The 21,155-nt window shown below is 37.1% G+C and overlaps 1 long non-coding RNA gene across 1 annotated transcript in view; it reads right to left on the minus strand.

Annotated features, from left to right (window-relative positions):
- The window catches only part of LOC115065919 (uncharacterized), a 67,822-nt gene that overhangs the window by 16,271 nt on the left and 30,396 nt on the right, over window positions 1-21,155 (minus strand). The window contains exon 2 of the long non-coding RNA XR_007422251.1: window positions 19,274-19,316. This is a non-coding gene — a long non-coding RNA (uncharacterized LOC115065919). The remainder of the gene's footprint in view (window positions 1-19,273; window positions 19,317-21,155) is intronic.

Here is a 21,155-nt window from a genome sequence, read left to right on the forward strand (position 1 = left end):
TGGCTTGCAACTGTATTTGTATATGCCTGCATGAGGGTGTGTATGAGTGTGTGTATAGCTTGCTCACGGGGTATAAAAAATGCGCACACTTATATCCTTAAGCGTATTCAAATGAATGCAATTTGTATGCGATGCGACGACGAATGCAGGCAGTAAAAGCAGCCTTAAAATTATTGCCGAAAAGCGATGAGAAAATGCAAAAAAAGAGGAAAAAATTCAAAAAAATAAAAATAAAAACGGAGTAGAAAAGGCAGTAGGACGATAAAAAGTAAAAAGACTGAGAAAAAGTGCCAGAGAAGAAGCTTGAAGGTAGAGCGCAAAATGTGGCTGAGCCACACAGCACACACACACCACTTCAGTGTTGTTGTAATTGTAAGATTTTTCAACGGAAATCGGAGTGCAGCAGAAAGTTGGTTGGGTGTTGCAAGCACTACAAATCAGCGCTGGCTATAAAACAAAAGCGGCACTCATGGATACTTGGATATAAGTATGTATGTGTGTTTATATATATTGGTGTAAGTATATATTGCTGATTTCGCGAATTCGTAATTGTGTATGACCCGCAATCACTGCTGCAAGGGTTTGTGTGCAAGCAGCTAGTGGCTGCAGGGTTGCATTGCCGTAGAACGTGCGAGATTTAACGGTAGTTTATGCGCAAATGAATGGCACAACTTTCGGCCGAATTTTCACTTTAGCAGCCACTTAAAAGAAATGTTTTACGAGCGTCTTTTGTGAAATAAAGTTCCATCGCTCACACTACTGCCCTCTCGCTCCCTCTCTCTTACTCACTTTAACACTATTTCTATAGAAGGAACAAATCAGCAAGCTAATGGCGTGATTTTTGTTTTAGCACATTCTTCTTAGCCCACTCTTAGCTCGTTTGGCGGCTCAAATGACTCTTTGTAACTGTTCATTTACACGCCACAGCTAGTTCTTCAGCATGGCTCTCACAGGGAAAAAGTTTGTAGCTTGGTGTAATTAAGTTTCTATGCCGCGTGTATTAAGTATATTTGTACATTTCAATGTGTGCTTTGTATGCAGCACCTCAATTGCCTACAAAGCTGGTCCACAGGTCCACCTTTTACTCGCATTTTCTTTACACTTCGCGCATTATTCTCCAATGAATTCCACTTAATTGGGCGTTTTCACAAAACGAATTTGTGCGCATTTTAATTAGTTGCAAAATACTTTTTAATTTTCACTTTCCTAAAACACCCCTCCGATGTCCCGCTTGTTGACTTCTTGCTGGGAAGTTTGTATGCGCCAACGAAAAGAAAAATTTTGTTTGCAACATTTACTCTAGTTGAGTGTTACTAATTAGCGATTAATTGCGTATGAAAGCTGCTAATTCATGGTGTTCGCTTTTTGTTGTAGCGTAGTGTTTGTTAATTTACTCTTTGAGGTTATGTTTTGGAGGGGTTGGTGTGAATTTTTGATTTCAACAGGTAATTCTTATGATTTATGTCAGAATTTAGTTCACTGAATGAATGAATGTTTCAAAGGAAAAAACAGTAGTACGATTTGCTAAACTTTTTGGGCGAAAGTGCTTATTACTTCATTTCATATTTCAGTTCATATTCTTTGAACGCGCTTTTAAAACCAGCTCAATTTGAGCAGCTCTAAAAGTACAAAGATTATACTTTCTCGCCCGTAATTTCCATCCTCACAGTATATGACTATTATTGAAGTACTGTAAAGATAACCAGGCATAACTGCGTCATAAGTCACCTAATACCGTTTTTAAATCAACCTTCTTGTTATAAACTTATGTTCTTTACCGATAACCTGTCTTTAAATTGCTTCAGAGTGGGTATTGAATACTTCCGATTACATAATTACAGACGAAAATTAATAGTAATCTCCCTATAGGTCAACAACTTTGCTTCCGCCGTTTTCCAATAGATGTCTCTAGGATCAAGCATTGGTCATTTAAATCGTTTTATATCGATCTTGGACATTTGTGTCAACATTAACCCAACAAGATATTTGTAGAGATCTGTTTGCATCCCAAACTTATTCTCAATTGAAAATGTGACTTTTTGAGCCGAATTCTCGACATTTGCGGGAAATCTTGCTTTTCTTTTTTAATTCCAAGAAAAGTGCGGCTGAGGACCCGTCCACGCTTTTCTGAGGCTGACACATACATAGATAATACTATTACTCTACTACTACCATCTATATATGTAATTTCTACATATTAGGTATTAAAAAAAATATAGAATTTTTGTAAAGCAACTTATGTTAGTTTACAAAAAAATAGACCATAAAGCAGTTCGTGTGTTAATTAAGCATTGCTTTTTGAGGAAATAAGGAAAACCACTTCTGGACCGTTTTTATACAATAAAGCCTTAAATTAACAAAACAAAAAAAACTGTCGGAAGCAAAGTTTTAGACCGATATATAAACAACCTTCAAGTCGAGTTAAGAATATCGAATGGAAAAATGATCTATTATGCAAATCTTTATCTTGATTTTGATCGGTAAGTTTTAATGGCAGCTACAAGATTTAGTGATCTGATCTAAAATAATAGGAGATTGTAGTACTCGTACTGCTTGTAGCTGCATTGAATAGGTAAGAGAAAGGATATCTCATTTCATATGGGATGTAGGGATAGCCATAGTGATATAATTCTATTAGATCGAGCAAATTTTAATAAGTTAGAGGCAAAGTATAACTACTAATAAAATTCCGATTCCCTATATTTAGAAAGTTACCTAAGAAAGAACTTAAAAGTATGATATCAGGGTTTCAATTATATAAAGTCACGACACGATGATTCAGTTTTATCAAAAACATAAGGTTATGAGTGATACAAAGCGTTCAAAGATGGTCGAGAGATTCGTTCTGGAAGATCTTCCACCTCTTCAACTGAAGAAAATATTAAAAATGTGATGAATGTGGTGTTTGAAAATTGTCAGGCAAGAACGGAAAAGTGCTCAAAAATCTCGCGTTATGTGAATATTCAAAGATATAGGTATGTATATGACAAAAAGATTTTGTTTGCCCGTACACCCCTATAGGTTTAAATGCATCAGGGCGGGAATCTTAACTCATTTAACCACTTTCGTAGATTTCTTCTTGCCAAAGGTTTTACAACTATCTCAGGTGTATCGTTAATATTTGAAAATAAACTACTTCACTACTATATAATGATCATCCCTATAGGTGATCTATGCTTTCCGACAAATGCTTCATGCTGCCATCGCAAGTCAAGACAGCTAGCGGTGGACAACGTCGCACGAACGCACAAAGCTTACATACTTAAGAATTACGCGCAAGGCCACTCACTTGGCGCTTAGCTCACCGATACGCATTAAAAACAAACACATATTGTACACACACATAAACGCAGTTGTCCGAGTAGCAAGGTAAAGCACGAAAGCAAGAAAGCCGTTGGAAGTGTTGACGCGACGTCAAAGTGCAAAAGTTTTGAAAAGTCCACACACACAAAAGCCGTCTGAGTGCGGTTGTGTGCTGGCCGACACACCTCAAATAACGGCACGCACACCGTTGCACACACTCACATATATACACATATAAGTAAATACTTAGGTGAGCAAGCTGATTCACACATAACTCAAACTAAATGCACTTCGGGCAACACTCTACACACACAAACACACACACGCACTCCATTCAATGAAACTTTCGCTGGCACTATTCAACACTTTGCTGCCACTTCCACAGCCACTTGAATGTCACTCCATTACACTTCACTTCACGCGCACAAACACACTTACACACACGTGAACACGCGCTTACAAACATGTATGCCAACACCTGGAGCTACGCACACACACTCACATCTAAATACAATTGTTCGTTAAAGTGATTGCGTGTTGTAGCTTTTGTTATGGCTGCATCCTGCAACACGCAGTATAAGCGGCTATTGAGGCAGGGATTTTCAGCGAATGCGAAGATTTGTTTCCGGCTGAGGACTTGGTTGTACGAGTGTTCTTCTATATAATATATAAATCCATAAAATATATATTTATATATACATACTGCTTTCGACAGTACGAAAAGGAGCTGCCTTTATGCCGCAATGTCTGAATTTGGTATCCCCGCAAAACTAATACGGCTGTGTAAACTGACATTGAGCGGGACCAAAAGCTCCGTCAGGATCGGGAAGGACCTCTCCGAGCCGTTCGATACCAAACGAGGTTTCAGACAAGGCGACTCCCTATCGTGCGATTTCTTCAATCTTCTGCTGGAGAAAATAGTTCGAGCTGCAGAACTTAATCGAGCAGGTACAATCTTTTATAAGAGTGTACAGCTGCTGGCGTATGCCGATGATATTGATATCATCGGTCTCAACACCCGCGCCGTTAGTTCTGCTTTTTCCAGACTGAACAAGGAAGCAACGCAAATGGGTCTGGCAGTGAACGAGGGCAAGACGAAATATCTCCTGTCATCAAACAAACAGTCGTCGCACTCGCGACTTGGCACTCACGTCACTGTTGACAGTCATAACTTTGAAGTTGTAGATAATTTCGTCTATCTTGGAACCAGCGTAAACACCACCAACAATGTCAGCTTTGAAATCCAACGCAGGATAACTCTTGCCAACAGGTGCTACTTCGGACTGAGTAGGCAATTGAGAAGCAAAGTCCTCTCTCGACAGACAAAAACCAAACTCTATAAGTCACTCATAATTCCCGTCCTGCTATATGGTGCAGAGGCCTGGACGATGTCAACAACAGATGAGTCGACGTTGCGAGTTTTCGAGAGAAAAGTTCTGCGAAAGATTTATGGTCCTTTGCGCGTTGGCCACGGCGAATATCGCATTCGATGGAACGATGAGCTGTACGAGATATACGGCGACATTGACATAGTTCAGCGAATTAAAAGACAGCGGCTACGCTGGCTAGGTCATGTTGTCCGAATGGACGAAAACACTCCAGCTCTGAAAGTATTCGACGCTGTACCCGCCGGGGGAAGCAGAGGAAGAGGAAGACCTCCACTCCGTTGGAAGGACCAAGTGGAGAAGGACCTGGCTTCGCTTGGAATATCCAATTGGCGCCACGTAGCGAAGAGAAGAAACGACTGGCGCGCTGTTGTTGACTCGGCTATAATCGCGTAAGCGGTGTCTACGCCAGTAAAGAAGAAGAAGATATACATACTAATTTTCCACACCTCAAAAGACTTTTCGTAACCACTTTTTGGGATGGCTTTCAGCTCCTTTAGCAAGTTTGTCTTATCTTTTCGATCGACTAAAAACGGGTTTCAGTTTGCGGAACAAGAAAAAATCACACGGAGCCAAATCTGGTGAATACGGTGGTTGATCGGTGATACTCATTGCGTTTTTGGCTTTAAATTCAGTCACAATTGTGGCTCTATGTGATGGTGCATTATCATCATCATTGTCATGTAAAATCCATGAATTGTTCTTTCACAATTCTACATTCCGATCGTTTTCGACGAATATTCTCACACAAATGCCTCAATACGGCCAAATAGAATTCCTTATTGACCGTCTCTCTATCCGGTACAAACTCATGATACAGCAACCACGAATATCGAAATAAACAATCAGCAGTGTCTTGATTTTTGAGCTGCTTTGGCGAAGTTTATTGGTTTCGGCTCGATTCTTTCCCTCCATTCTAATAAACCCATATTTCGTCGGTAGTTAAAATGCTTTCCATAAATGTGGGATTAGAATTCTACTATCAATGATGTCCAAAGGGACTTACATATGTATATGCGGTATTATTTTTGAAAAAATTCAGCTTTTCCGAGAGCAGTTGAGCAAGAACACCTTTCATACCAAAAATATTCACCAAAATCATTCGAACGGACTGGCGAGAAATGTCGAGCACTTTTGCCATCTCTCTAGTACTTGCCTAACGATTGTCTAGCAATATATCATATGTATATTTCACTTTTTTAATATTTTCCTCAGTTGAAGAGATCGAAAGTCCTCCAGAACGAGGAGTGCATATCTTCCTCCTTCGTAAAAATGTATAATAATCCTAATGCATATATGAGAAACACTCAATTTCCCAAATGTTAACTGAGTTGCAATGCCAAATATGCAACTGCAGAAAAATTTTAATAATTCATGTGCGAGCACTGGGTAAGTAAGCACGACATATGACACAGGACCCTATGAAATAATAGTGAAATATAAATGTGAAAGCATATATTTGAATGCCATTTTTATGCACATACATGTCATGCCAGCTTCAGCTGTGGCCTGATATTAAATCAACGCATTCCGCGGAAACAGTCAAATTCACATGCAAAGGAATTTAATACTTTCAAATAAATATAAGAAAATTATATTTTTTTATATAATTCAGCATTGAAATTTACATACGAAAAAGTGTATGCATTGTGCTGAATACTCTAAAAGTGCTCTCATAACTTTATTTCGTTTTTATGGCACATATAGTACGTACGCTGCTCACTATCTTTGGGCGCTGCGCTCTTGTCTAAAATTAACGAGTCAAAATAATAAAAAAAAAAATATTTTATTGAAGTCGACATTACAGAATATGTGGATATCTCATTGCAGTTTTACAGTCACTTAGTAAAAGAATCAATCTTTGATTATATTTATGTCTTTTTATTGTACTTATACCACTTGTTCAATGAAATATTTTTCAAGAACAATTATCCTTTTGAAATACTCTGAAGATTGTGTTATAATACGAGTTAGAAGATACACATAAAGTCGACAATAAAATTCACGAAGCTTTGAGAGGTTAGAAATTATGGCAAAGCAAGGAGTACAGTGAACATTTTTTAGAATTTTGAAATCGTAATTGTTTGAATTCGAAAAATTTTGATTTGTATAAGGACTCATTTAGTTTTTTATGCGATTTTAATTCTATGAAACGGCAGTGTTTTAATGGTATTTCCCCATTACTAGAGACTACGCTATATTACATAGGATGCAAGCCGAAATTTTTCTCAGTACGAGGCAACCTTTTCTTACCTAAAGCGACCAAACATCCTTTCATTTGCGATAGACTAAGATATTTCAAATCTATTAACACAGCCTTAAGGAAGGAAATTCAAAGCAACCTGAAGTGGTAGTAATGTGTAGATTGCAAAGTAGAGAACAAACCCAAATATTAATCATCGAAACACGAAGAAAGTTGTTAAAAACTAATTGAAAATCAATTTTTTTCCATTTTTTTGCTGAAGTGAATTTTAAAGTTTTCCTTCGTTAAAGGCAAATCCGCTAGAGAAACGTTCCGTGAGATTCATGGTGGTTTGGGGTATGGTACTCTATCACTTCGAACAGCGGAGGAATGGCTCCGACAATTCAGAATGGGTGAAAACGACACCATGGATAAGCCAGCCGGCGGAAGACCTGTGACGACGAATACCGATCAAATCATGGAAAACATCGAGTTAGACCGGCAGGTGGCATCTCGTGATATTGCCCAGAAAATGGGATTTAGTCACCAAACCATTTTAAACCATCTGCAGAAGGCTGGATACACAAAAAGATTGATGTTTGGATGCCGCATGATTTGACGCAAAAAAACTTCTGGACCAAATCAACGCCTGCGATATGCTGCTGAAACGGAACGAACTCGACCAATTTTTGAAGCGGATGGTGACTGGTGATAATAAAAGGATCACATACGACCATATCAAGTGAAAACGGTCGTGGTCGAAGGCCGGTGAATCGTTCCAAACAGTAGCCAAGCCGGGATTGACAGCCAGGACGGTTTTGCTGCGTGTTTGGTGGGATTGGAAGGGAATCATGCACTATGAGCTGCTCCCATATGGCCAGACGCATAACTCTACCATCTACTGTCTACAACTGTCTACAACGGTCTACAACTGGACCGCTTGAAGCAGGCGATCGACCAGAAGCGTCCAGAATTGGCCAACAGGAAGGGAGTAGTGTTCCACCAGGACAACGCCAGATCACACACTTTGTTGATGACTCGTCAGAAGCTACGGGAGCTCTGATGGGAGGTTTCATCGCATCCACCATATAGCACGGACATAGCGCCAAGTGATTACCACCTGTTCCTCCTCATGGCGAACGCCCTTGTTGGTGTAAAGTTGAACTCAAAAGAGGCTTGTGAAAAGTGGCTGTCTCAGTTCTTCGCAAATAAGGAGGAGGGCTTCTAGGAGGGGCGTATTCTGAAGTTGCCGTCTAGATGGAAACAGATTATCGAACGAAACGGCGCATATTTGAACTAAATCCGATCACTGCAACACTTTTTATAAAACATTAAATAACCTATACCTCGATTACTTTTATGTGATACAAACAAGCGTTAAGTCAACAAAACTATTACACTCTGTGGCAATATATTGAGAGTGGAAAAACTATTAAATAAAAGATACCGTTACTGTAAACTTTAAAGTATACTCCATTATCAATTTCAGCATTTCAATTAATTTCTTGCGCTCCACTTTTGCGCTGCAAAGTTTCGCTCATTTCCGCTCACAACACACACACAAACACACACAGAGCGCCAACTTGGAATAAAATACAAATAATTGTAATAGCAAAAACAAATATTTGCGCCACTTTTATTTCCTCATTGCACTCGAAATTTTCATTTGTTTAGTTGATATTTTGTTAAGTTTGCGCTTTGTGTGCTTTTCCTCCAGTTCGCATCGCCTCTTGCGCTTTTCCTCTCTCCCCCTTTCGTTGATTTGTTTATTTGTTTTTGATAAGTTTACGAAAATTTTATGCGCTACCTCATTTCCATTTCGTTTACTTTCAATAAGCGTAAAAGCGAAACAACAACAACAAATATGCCAACTTAGAAGACAACAACAACAGCGAAATGGATTTCCAAAGCGGCTGCAAGAAAAAGTTTTTTTTTGTTGTTTTGTTTTTGTACTTTTTGCACAGTTTCAATGAAACTGTTGCCATTTGGCATTTACAATGCACGAACCGAACTCAGTAGCTGAACTCGTCCGGGAGTCGGTGGGGGTGAGCGAAGGAGGTCGCTTATTTAGCATTGCCGTTGATTTGCCTCACAAAAAGGTTGTAAATCAGTATTGCAGAATTGTTAAAGAGGCCAACTTGCTGCAACTGGCTTTTGTCACAGAAAACTTGCTGATTTTCTATAGTTGTAATTGTTGTTGTTTTTTTGTTGCTATGTTTATTTTATTTTCACTACATTTCTCATTTGCCTTTTGTTGCCAATTTGTTGGCTGTTTTCGTTCTTGTTTGCCACTATATGTTCGCCATTGTTGTCACAATTTGTTGTTGCTGTTGTTGCAGGTTTGTGTGATTGCCGGGCTGACTGCTAGCAGTTAATTCCCGTTGCATTTGTAACGATTTAAAGTCACTTGAGAGTAAGCAAGTTGTAGCCGGCGCGCAATGAGAGCGAAAAAGAGAGAGGGATAGAACGAGAGAGAGACAATGAGCGCCGCCATAAATACTTAATAAAATGTGTGTTGTAAATAAAACTGTAAATCGTGTTTTCGCCTTTTCAGTTCACTTTTCCGCCGCCGCTCATTGCAATGCAAGTGTTGCAAGGCTGGTTATATTGTTGTTGCACAACAAATATTTTACTATAGAATTATTGTTATACCGCACAACACACGCATACACGTACACACCGCCACTCGTACAACAATTGTTGCACGCACTCAAGTTGCAAGCTACAAGTTTTGTGTTGTCGCTGCCACTTGTGCGCTGATTTGCCATTTGTTGCACGTTCATTGTTTGCACTTGTTTGTGCTGCTTTGCCGAGTTTGTGTCTGCATCACCTGCAACTGAAAAGTCACCCAACTTACTTACTATCTCAGGTTTTCCGCTTGAGCGCACAAACTCAAGTGCTGCACGTTGAATTTTCCACCAAAAAAACATTAGAAATCAAGGCTTGCAACATTTTGTTGCAACAATGAAAGTAAATATGGCGCTATGTGTCTTAAAGGAAAACTTAAAAATCACTCAGCCGCTTTTATATTAAACAATGCAACCAAATATTAATCAAATGTTGCATAATAGTTGCACTTTGTAAATATAACTGTTAAGAAATAACGCTTTGTGGCTAACAGTAACTCAACTTTCGAATTTCTATAGCTATCTAAATTATTTAAGCAATTCGTCTGGCCACACAATACCTGTCTAAATTAACTTCCGCCGAAAATATTGAGGCTTTTAAGAAGGACTGCCACTTGTGTGGTGGAAAGCGCCTTAAAATATGCTACGTTAAACTTTTTAATCATTGTTAGATGCTAGTAATCGATAGCAGATAGTTTTACTCGATTTTCTGACAAGGTTTCTGACTTAAAGAAGACTTTGTTTAAACCGTAAAGAGATGAAGGCCTCAAAAATTGTATTGCTCTTGCCGAAACTGGTCCATAAAAATGTCCAACCAACCAAAAAGCCATCTAATTTGGAAAGAATCTGCCTGCAATTTACGTCTCAAGGAAATATTTCGGTCAGATGTGAAGTCTAACTTCTGAATATCGCATTATGTTCTGCATTTTTTGTTCAACCAAAAAAATGTGAAAACAGACGCGTATGCGGATGGCCTTATAATGGTAGCAATGGTTGAACATATAGATGAGCTCCGGCTCAAATGCAATCATTGCATAAATGGTCTGCTCCAATAGATTACAACAATGAGTTTAGAGCTGGCTGTAAAGAAGTCTTGCTCATAAGCAAACTTAAGGTGGAAGAAAGGGTACCACTCATGGTAGATGAATGTGAGATTACTTCACAGCCGCAGCTGAAGCATTTGCGAGTAACATTGGTCTTCAAGTACAAAAAATATAATAATCTTTCGAGAGTAATGGCCAATAGAGACTGCGTAAGTTCCAGCAATGAGTTACATGATATTGTAGTACCAATATGGATACAGGCGCTGGTCATAAATACATATGCAAGAGCAGTAAAAGCAGTGCATATTCTTTTTGCAATCCGAGTAATAAATGCTTTCTGAATGATGTCAAACGATGCTACTGAAATACTAGCCAGCATGCCGCCTATTGACTTCCAGAGGGACGAATTCGCGTGACTAAACCAGCTATCAGAGCTGTCTACAAGGCGGAAAAAACAGAGAGAATCAAAAGTCATACAAGCTGTGGTAAACTTCATCCAAAGGACGATGGTGATCCCAGACATACATTTATGAATACACAGACGACATGGGATCTGAATTTCCACCTAACCCAAGTATGGAGTACCCATGGCTACTTTAGAAAGCATCTATTCCAAATTAATAATGACGTTAGTCCGTATTGTCCGACATGTTTAAAATGCATAGAAGACTCAGTGCAGCCGTGTTTTAAACATAAAGGAAAAAACTAAAATCTACACTCAACGATAGTGTAACGTTGGGAAATTTGACAACACATACACGTTGTCAGTCCTCTGATAACTAGCAAGCTGTCAACGAAGTGTCAGCTCTAATTATGACAAAACTAAGAAGCTTACAATAAATTGGGAGTCAGTCGGTTCGTACAATAGAAGAGACTTAAATATATTTTTCTCTCCCTTATGAAGTAATACCTAATCCGGTTGTGCCGTGGGAGAAAAATGCGTTGAGAGTAGGTTAGGTTTAGCGGATTAGAGTTCCGCACACCAGCTTTTGATGATTCCTCTACTATAAAAAAAAAGTTTATAGATCCTCTCACTTTTTCATGCTGCTAATCAAAGAGTTTCTAACATTTCAACTTAACCTTTTCCTCAAATTTTGTTAGTATATCCATAAGCAAGTACAGGAGAGCTAAGCTCGGGTACAAGCAAATATTTCATCTGCTTGCAACTAGCCAGAATCATAAGGTTTGTTAATAATATTGGGTCAAGGACTAGTTTTCTACTTGTTTTGGCGGCATCTGTGCTATAAAGTCACCTGGAAGTTCGAAAATCTTTATATTTGGTATAATAACGGGTGATTTTTTTGAGGTTAGGATTTTCATGCATTAGTATTTGACAGATCACGTGGGATTTCAGACATGGTGTCAAAGAGAAAGATGCTCAGTATGCTTTGACATTTCATCATGAATAGACTTACTAACGAGCAACGCTTGCAAATCATTGAATTTTATTACCAAAATCAGTGTTCGGTTCGAAATGTGTTTCGCGCTTTACGTCCGACAAATTTTGTTCAGCGATGAGGCTCATTTCTGGTTGAATGGCTACGTAAATAAGCAAAATTGCCGCATTTGGGGTGAAGAGCAACCAGAAGCCGTTCAAGAACTGCCCATGCATCCCGAAAAATGCACTGTTTGGTGTGGTTTGTACGCTGGTGGAATCATTGGACCGTATTTTTTCAAAGATGCTGTTGGACGCAACGTTACGGTGAATGGCGATCGCTATCGTTCGATGCTAACAAACTTTTTGTTGCCAAAAATGGAAGAACTGAACTTGGTTGACATGTGGTTTCAACAAGATGGCGCTACATGCCACACAGCTCGCGATTCTATGGCCATTTTGAGGGAAAACTTCGGACAACAATTCATCTCAAGAAATGGACCCGTAAGTTGGCCACCAAGATCATGCGATTTAACGCCTTTAGACTATTTTTTGTGGGGCTACGTCAAGTCTAAAGTCTACAGAAATAAGCCAGCAACTATTCCAGCTTTGGAAGACAACATTTCCGAAGAAATTCGGGCTATTCCGGCCGAAATGCTCGAAAAAGTTGCCCAAAATTGGACTTTCCGAATGGACCACCTAAGACGCAGCCGCGGTCAACATTTAAATGAAATTATCTTCAAAAAGTAAATGTCATGAACCAATCTAACGTTTCAAATAAAGAACCGATGAGATTTTGCAAACTTTATGCGTTTTTTTTTTTAAAAAGTTATCAAGCTCTTAAAAAATCACCCTTTACAATATATGGGGACTAAGTGAAGTATTGACCCGATTTTTTTTACATAAGGCCATATTATTATCAGACATTTTCCACAAATTTCCTAAACATATCTCATAAATACACCAATATTTTTGACAAAAACTCAGCCATACGCACTGAGGTTCATATATTCGAAATGTGGCGGCTTGAACGGTTATGGCCGGATTAGACAATTTTAAAACTCGAGCTGGCATACTTCAAAGTTATTATTTGTGCAAGGTAGTACTCGAATATATTGATATAAAAGTTCTACCCTCAGTGCCTTTCGATTCCATTACGTTACGAGTGTCCATATCGATGATATTATAGATGGATCTTTAAAAAATTCACTCAGAACTTCATAGCTATCACAATGAAGTCTTGGCATACTCAAGATGTTATTATGCATAAGTTCTTGGTTTCAATGTTCATATAGTTCAGCAACATTATCAAAACTTCAAATTCGATTTTTTTATCTATCAAATGCATGTAGAGTATATGGAAGAGAGGGGTAGAGAGACGTCAGTTCAACAACAGAGGCAGAGATGCTGGCTAGTAAGGGTGCGGCTCGAAATATCAGATTTTATCAGATGTTAAAGCAAGAAACAAATGATCTCAAGGCCTGGGCAGCTTCTGTAAAGATAACAGACACTCGGAGTATACCCGATACGTGAAGGGAACACTAACACAACTGCTAAGTGGCGAAAACAGCGCTGTGACGGATGAATAAGCATGAACAATCTGCAACACGACAACATTAGCGTCCCGGCACTCAACCAAGATGAGTTGAAAGCAGCTCTTAGTTTGAGAACAACAACGCTCCAGGAGCCAATTAAAAAAGAGAATAATATGGTACTTGAAATCGAAACGAGAAAATTAAACAAAATTTCGAAGAATCTGTTTCTTATACAATTTCTTCATTTTCCATGTTTTATGTTGCTTCATTTGGAAATACACTTTTTTTAATGAAAATTATGCACAGCATTCTTTAAGCAGATTTTTTTGTTGTTTTCTTTTGTTTTATTTTTAGTCAAAACTAGACTTTTATCTATAAATTTTTTCACATAAATTTTGCGTAATTTTTGTCTGTTGCGACAGCCTAAGTAGACAATCGCTTTAATTTAACGAGACGCTGTTTTGGCAGTTTCTTTAAAAGTTGCCAATGCTGTCATAACTTACTTCTTCCTTAAGTCTCTACTTAATTTCAAGTTTTTTTTCACTTTTTTATATATACTAAACAACTCAACTTAGCCGCTTCTCCACTTTGAACCACTTGTGTCGCGGAAAATCAAAAGTTTCCTGAAGTGGCAGGCAGCCGAAAGAGAGTCAACAAAAATTGGAGAATGAAAATATTTTTTTTTTACCTGCCGCTTAAGAATATTTTTTACCAAATGCGTATTTTTGTAGTTTTAATATTATTTCTGCTGTTAGTTTCGCAATTATGCGCTTTTCTTCCAGCGCGCTCCATCGCAGCGCTGACCATCTGTGCGCTTGGCTAGCCAAAGCAGATATTTTCGACAATTTTTAAGCCGCAAACTGTGGCGCACATACACAGCGACAACGCAGTCAACCGTAGCGCCGGGTCATTCATCCACTTAACCAACGCGCGCGCCGCCACTCAACCAATGCAGCGCACCTGTCGTTCGTTAGGCGCCGCCAGCGCGCACCACAGCGCCTGCTTTCGCCGCGCAACGCCACCGCTTGCCACTCATTCAATAAACACTCCGAAATAATTGTTAAAAGAAATAACAGCAAAACAGGATATAAAGGATATAAGATTACAATTACACTTAAGGTTCGTTGAGGCGCTCTTACGAAGCGGCAGCGTTGGCAACATGTCGGCAGTATCCGCATGCTGTGAAACAACGGGCGCGCGCTCGCATCCTTCAAGTAGTTGGTCAACCAAAGCAGCTGTCCGTGAGTAGTTGCCGTTACTTACTGCTGCGGCGCGCTTCCCCCGCGCTGGGACAAGCTGAAACTGTGTGTGCATGGCATTCGCGGTTGGCTTACTTCACTGCTTCGTACTTCCTTTGCGGCGCAAGGAAGTGGCAGCAAACCGAAATATCCTTGTTGCAAGGATATCGCCAACGCGCGCTATCGTCTGGCACTTGTGTAATGCTAGCTACAAATGTTGTGGATTTTGTTGCTTGCCAGATTTTTGCTTTGCTTTGTGCCGTCAGCTCTGCCGCGCCGCCTACCTCAAGCCGCGCGGTCTTCTTCCTCGAATTTTGCTTTAGTTACTGTGCGCTGCCTCAAGGAGCTCAGGAGCGTAAGGGAGTTGGAAAATATATATTATTTCTTTATTTTCATTTTATTTATTTTTATTTTTTCTTGTTTTTAATTTTTTCTTAGTTTTTCTTTCCATTTTGCGCATACCAAATCAACTTGTAATGGAGCACATCAACGGCTCGCTGCTAGTTCATTTTTCGCAACATTTTTCAACATTACACAATTGTTGCCATTCTCTCCATTTTTCTGTGTTTTTTCCTTCTCAGTGTTGCGCAACGTTGTGTGGCACAGAGTGAAGTACTGCCAACACTTCACTTGCCTGCCACTAGCACGGCCTTTTTACTCTTCCCGTCATTGTTTTTGCTGTTGTTGTGCTGATTTTTAATTCCTCAATGCAACTTGTATATAAATATACGGTGGTGTATATAGAGTGAAGCAGAAATAACTAAATAAATAAGGTAAGTATGGCAAAAGCAAAGCTTTGTTGAAACTTTAGTTGCATTTCGAGAGCTTTTTTTCCGGATTTTTTTTTTTTGATTTTTAAAGCAAATTTTTTTTCTTTGAAATTTTTATGTTTTATTTTTTGATTTTTTTTATTTATTTTTGTATTTGAATTTTCATTTATTTTTCTTTGATTTTCCTTTTTTATTACACATTTTTGATTTCTTCCTTCCCACCTTGTTCGCCCGACTGCTTGTGCGGATTTCTGATTAGCGTTGTACAGGAAGCGAGTAGCGCTGATTTTTTACAGGCATACCTGTCAGACTCAAATTCAACAACAATAACAATAACAACAACAACAAATGTGTATAAATCAAAGGTAGTCGAGATGCAATAAGAAAAGTAAGCAGCCAAAGGAATGACCGAGGTAATATCCAGCGCCACAGTTACGACTTAATGAGACACTAGTGGGTCGTTGAGCGTTGCGGCCAGACTTTGATTACAGGCAAACGTAATGCGGCAACAAAACGAGCGCTACAAAGCCAACTAAAGCAGTGATGATATAAATATATAGACACACAGCTCTCTTCGAACTCAAGCCCACTTCCGCTGCTGTAATTCAGCTGGCCACTTCTTACACACACACACACACACACAAGCAAACACAATTTATTGCGAAGAAATTCCGCAAACAGATATCAATGGAAATACAGCAACTAACGGTATATATACATATAATGGTAGCTATGTATGTGCGTACCAATAACGGCAGCTAACAATGTGACCTGAGGGAAAATGCGGCAAATTACAGCGCAAAAAGTGACTAACGGAATTGAATGATGAAAAAATTGAATTAAATGAAATTAAGTTGTTCCAAAACAAAACTTTTCCAAGTTTACCCGTGGCAATTGAGGCGCAGGTAGCGTTGCTGCCAGCGAGGTCGCAGCTGCTGACTAAAGCTCAAGCAGCGTAATCAGTTGGATGTGAAAAGTTTGCGGCGCTAAGCGCATACAATTCGGTTGTAAGTACGTATATATGTTAGTAGTTACATATATATATATACTGTTATATGTATATACTTTATATATATGTAATGCTATCATATCGCGGTGCGAAGTTTGCTCCGATTGAATTCGGACAAATTGAAATTAATCACATTAAAATTGACAATTTCGCGCAGATTTTCCGCATTTTCTCGCCAACAAAACTCAGCGTGGCATTGAAAGTTGATTGAATGTTGCCAGTGTAGCGCCGGCAACTGCGCCACATTTAAATATTTTGGTAGTTTTGTGCAAAGTTTTTTAATCAGCGTTAATTGAAGTGAACAATGAAAGAGAGCATGCTGAGTAGTTATTTGTTATTTGTAGGAACGTTATTACAAGAAATCTCAAACACTGTTATTTAAAAATTTTTTTTAAATAACTGCTAATAAGAAAAGAAATGCGAGTAATAAATTAAATCAGTTAGACAAGATTTTAAGAATTATTTGGTACCGAAAAAATGTATTGAATAAATTTCATTTATTAAATAAATATTTAACTGAAAAAAAAAATTTCAAAATTTTTAAGGTATTTTTTGTGAATTTTTTGAGACTTCATTTCTATTATTATATTCTATTTCATTTCTTTTAATAATCTTATGTCATCCTAAATGTAGGCAGCGTTTTTGTTTACCAACAATTATACATGATTAATATTATAACTACCGACTTTTAAGCAGATATGTTCAATATAAAAAATCTAAAGTTAGGTTTAGTATAGGCAATGTCTCTTGAGCTGACTTAAAATAATATTTGCTTATGTATTAAATTCTATTACAGTATAACTTTTCCAAAAAGACCAGAGTCAAGGTAGAACTCATTATTAGTGTCTTGACAGAACTGTTGCCTACATTTAGGAGCAATCATATAGCAAAGCCTACCTTTTGATAGTAATCGAAAAATATCTTTGTTAACTTTGATAAGGTTGTGCTGAAAAATCATATTTTGACTTTCTCTATCAAAAAGAGAGAGGGTTAGAGGGCTTTATTAAAATTAAATGGTATCATGAATGATAAAATTACCCGAAATTGAAAAGATCAAGCCAAATCTATGAATGCCAAATGGTTTGAAACTGACATCCTTTCAGTGAGAAGGTGTCATCGCAACTGAACCTTAAATATGTATAGAATAGATTGTCGATGATTGCAACTTATAACAGTCTCTAACGAATGAGTATAGACTGATTTTTTCGAATACCTTGAAATCATAAACAGTATATTTTACTATACATAGCATTATTGAAATATTTGAAGAATGAAATACAATTAATTTGAAGCTGAATGAAGTGCTTTGAAAAAATTTTACAAAAAGATCTGAATCGGACTTCAAATCGTTTTTGCATTCGCTAGATTTAGTCGCCAGCAATTTTTTTCTTATTTTCTTCTTAATAAATAAATAAATAAATCCAAACGCAATACCAGCTGGAGCGTAGCTTAACGAACATGAAGATGAAGTAGCCGAAAATGGCCCGCTTAAAAACAAAATTCGCCCAAATTGGTGTGTAACCACCGATAGTAACTAAATTGCATTATTAAGTAAAATTTTTCTGAAGCAAACTTACTACAATAGTTTTAAGCTAGGAGGTAGTCTTAATTATGAACTGCTTCGCCAAAGTTGCAAATAATAGAGATTTCTACTCAATTTAGAAATCTTTAATAGGACAACCATCAAGGACTACATTCCTAATAGTCACAAATTTCATTTTATAATTAACTTGTTTGTTAATCTAATATCATTTTAAAGGTGGGCAACAACTCCATTATTCGAATATCCTAAATGTAGACAGCATTTTTGCTTGCAAAGAAATAGAAATGGTACAATTATGCTTGGTTAATATTTTAACTACAGACAAAAAATAAATTAAACAGTTTTAAGCTCAGAGGTTGCATGAAACATATACGCCATTCTCTTATTAATGCCAAAGATGTCGACTAATAGATCTTTTGACTCAATTTTGGCTATCGTGAGAACCTCAGTTCGCATAATTCAAAAATTTTATTGAGAAAACGAGTTTTCTAACTTAAGTTTTAAGGGGTTATATAAAATAAGAATTTTCAAAAATTTGATTTTTTTATTTTATTTTCTTAATGTACAGTTACATATATTTAAGAATACGCACAGACAATTTCATATCGTTCCGGTGAACATTTTCGAAATCAAACGCAAATTCAGAGCGCTTGGAAGTGCAAGGTCAAACTTTAAACGCATTTTCCTCAAAATGGTGTTTTGAAAGTCGGTGACCAACATTACTCGAAAACGGCTTAACCGAGTAGTCTTAAATTGTAACCCGAGCTTTTTAAATATATTTTGTAGTAACTAAATGAAGATTTTTTCTCGTCGATAAATTTTTTTTTTTATTCTGAACTAAGTAAGGTCGAAATTTTGGTCACGAATCAAATTTTTTTTAGAAATTATCATTTTGTCAAACAATTATTTTGCTTATTCCTTTGATTTGTTTTAATGGATTTAACATTATTTTAATGAAATCTGTTTGGCTTTTTTAATTTCGGAGGATCCAGTTCAGTGATATAGTGGTCGCCGAGAAAAGTCTTTTCCAAATAAATATTTCTACTAAAACTAAGTCTTAAAATACACCTAAAGGATACCGTAATATGTGTAGAAATTTTTGGACCAATACATTTAAAAGATTTCTCAGAAAAAAATCCGGAAAATTCGCTTTTTTGGCCTAATTGTTTCATTTAAGAAATAATCCACAGGTCCAAAATAAAAACAATTTTTAAAATATTTTCCAAATGTTATTATAGTAACAAGAGTGTTCATGCTACTTACCTATTTCAACAAGGCACTGAAATCAATTGAGCGTAGCAAATACCTGAAAGTAAGGAAGAATCGATTAGCTTCAGCGGAAATATAAATGTGCTGAAAATCAGTTTATGAAAGTAAATAATTTTAAATTAAAAAAATCTAAAATATATAAAAAATTCATATATATACTTTATTCAATCTTATTAGATCTTTTATCCATATCTAAACATATAATTTTTTTGTTTCTGATTATTTTGTCAAGCCTTATCTTTTACCATATTCATAACCTACATAAAATGTCTTTACATAGTACGAGATGAGTTCAACCAAAGAATTTACTTTATTATTTTTTGTATACAAATACATAACTATACATATATCCATCGGAAATCAAGCAAGCTCACAACTAACAAATGTAAGAAATATTCATAGTCTACAACCCCACCTTCAAGCATAAATAACCCACAATTTCATTTGATTGTGAAAAATGCTCCATTTATTGTGTATAAATATTTTTATTTGCATACACATACATATGTATGTATATATATGTGTATGTGGGTGAGAATGTGTTGTTTAGCGGCGCTGAAAATAAAGTTACAGCTGTTATGACTACACGAATTTTATATAGCCACTCATGCTGATACGCGCTTAAAACCAAGTTGATGCTCTCAGCTGATGCAGATATGCTTGCTGACGATTGTTATGGTTTTCGTTGGCACTGTGGTGTTGTTGCTGAACATGATGAAACTGCTGTCTTCGTGTTATGTGAGCAAATATACTTGAAAATTGTGGAAAATTTATTGTCGTACATTGCTGCAGCAATAAGACAGGATATATGTATGTAGGTATGTATGTATATAGAGGTATATATGTATGTATGTATATTGATGCGTTTACTTATGTGTTGATATGAAAAAATAACAGTACTAAGTTAGAAGGGGAGTGGAAAGCAATTTTGAAGAATTTTAAATTTTTTGAAAACTGTTTAGTCATTTGAGGGTCAAAATTCTTACTGAAATCAGACATAAAATACTGAAGAGTATTTTTCTTTGAAATCTGAGGTTCTTAAGACGGCTTCTGTAATATTTTAAACATTGGTCCTAACCCATTTATACTTTCATAAAACATAATAATGCTGCTAAACAGAAATATATAAAATCGTGAGACAAAACTGCTTCCGTTATCAAACTAATGTCACATATGAAACAGTAAAATCACTACCTCTGTCTAAATATTCGTCTAAAGGGCTTGACATTAAACAAACAGTAATAACTTTCACTAATTTGCTCTCTAATATTACCACAAAATCCTTAAATTCTTGTTTTTTATTTAGTATAAGCTTATAAAAACAAAAAAACACAAAATACTTAAACTGGTCCAAAATTAACTAGTTACTATCAAACTACACCCGAACTAGTTCGAAAATCAGCAGCTCTGGACCACTTCTAAATACAAATATAGCTTGACTAAAACCACTTTAACGCTTTTATAACTTTGTGCGATTGTACTGTTAAGTAAAAGTGCATAAATATTCATGGTTGTGCGCATAAGTGTATGTCAATCTACTACACATATTTACATTCCTTTAACAAACAATACATGCCACATCGCTATAAGTGCATTAAATTCTTTATCACACAATTTCCATTATCTCTTTATTTCTGTTTTGTGTTTTTTTTCTACTTTTCGTTGTCGGTATTTTACAGCATCTTGAATTGCTTAAGACGCATGCATGCGCTTGCTCGCTCACCCACTTAACGGTACATCCTGTATAGCGCGTATAAAAATGACATAATGTCCAAGCAAGCTAAGTGCTTATGCACTTGTCTGCTGCAACTACTTTTACTGTCTTCCCAACGAAAAACTCGCATGCAACATATAAATACATACATATGCTTATGCA

Source organism: Bactrocera dorsalis, chromosome 3 (assembly GCF_023373825.1).
Source record: "Bactrocera dorsalis isolate Fly_Bdor chromosome 3, ASM2337382v1, whole genome shotgun sequence".
Classification (NCBI taxonomy): domain Eukaryota; kingdom Metazoa; phylum Arthropoda; class Insecta; order Diptera; family Tephritidae; genus Bactrocera; species Bactrocera dorsalis.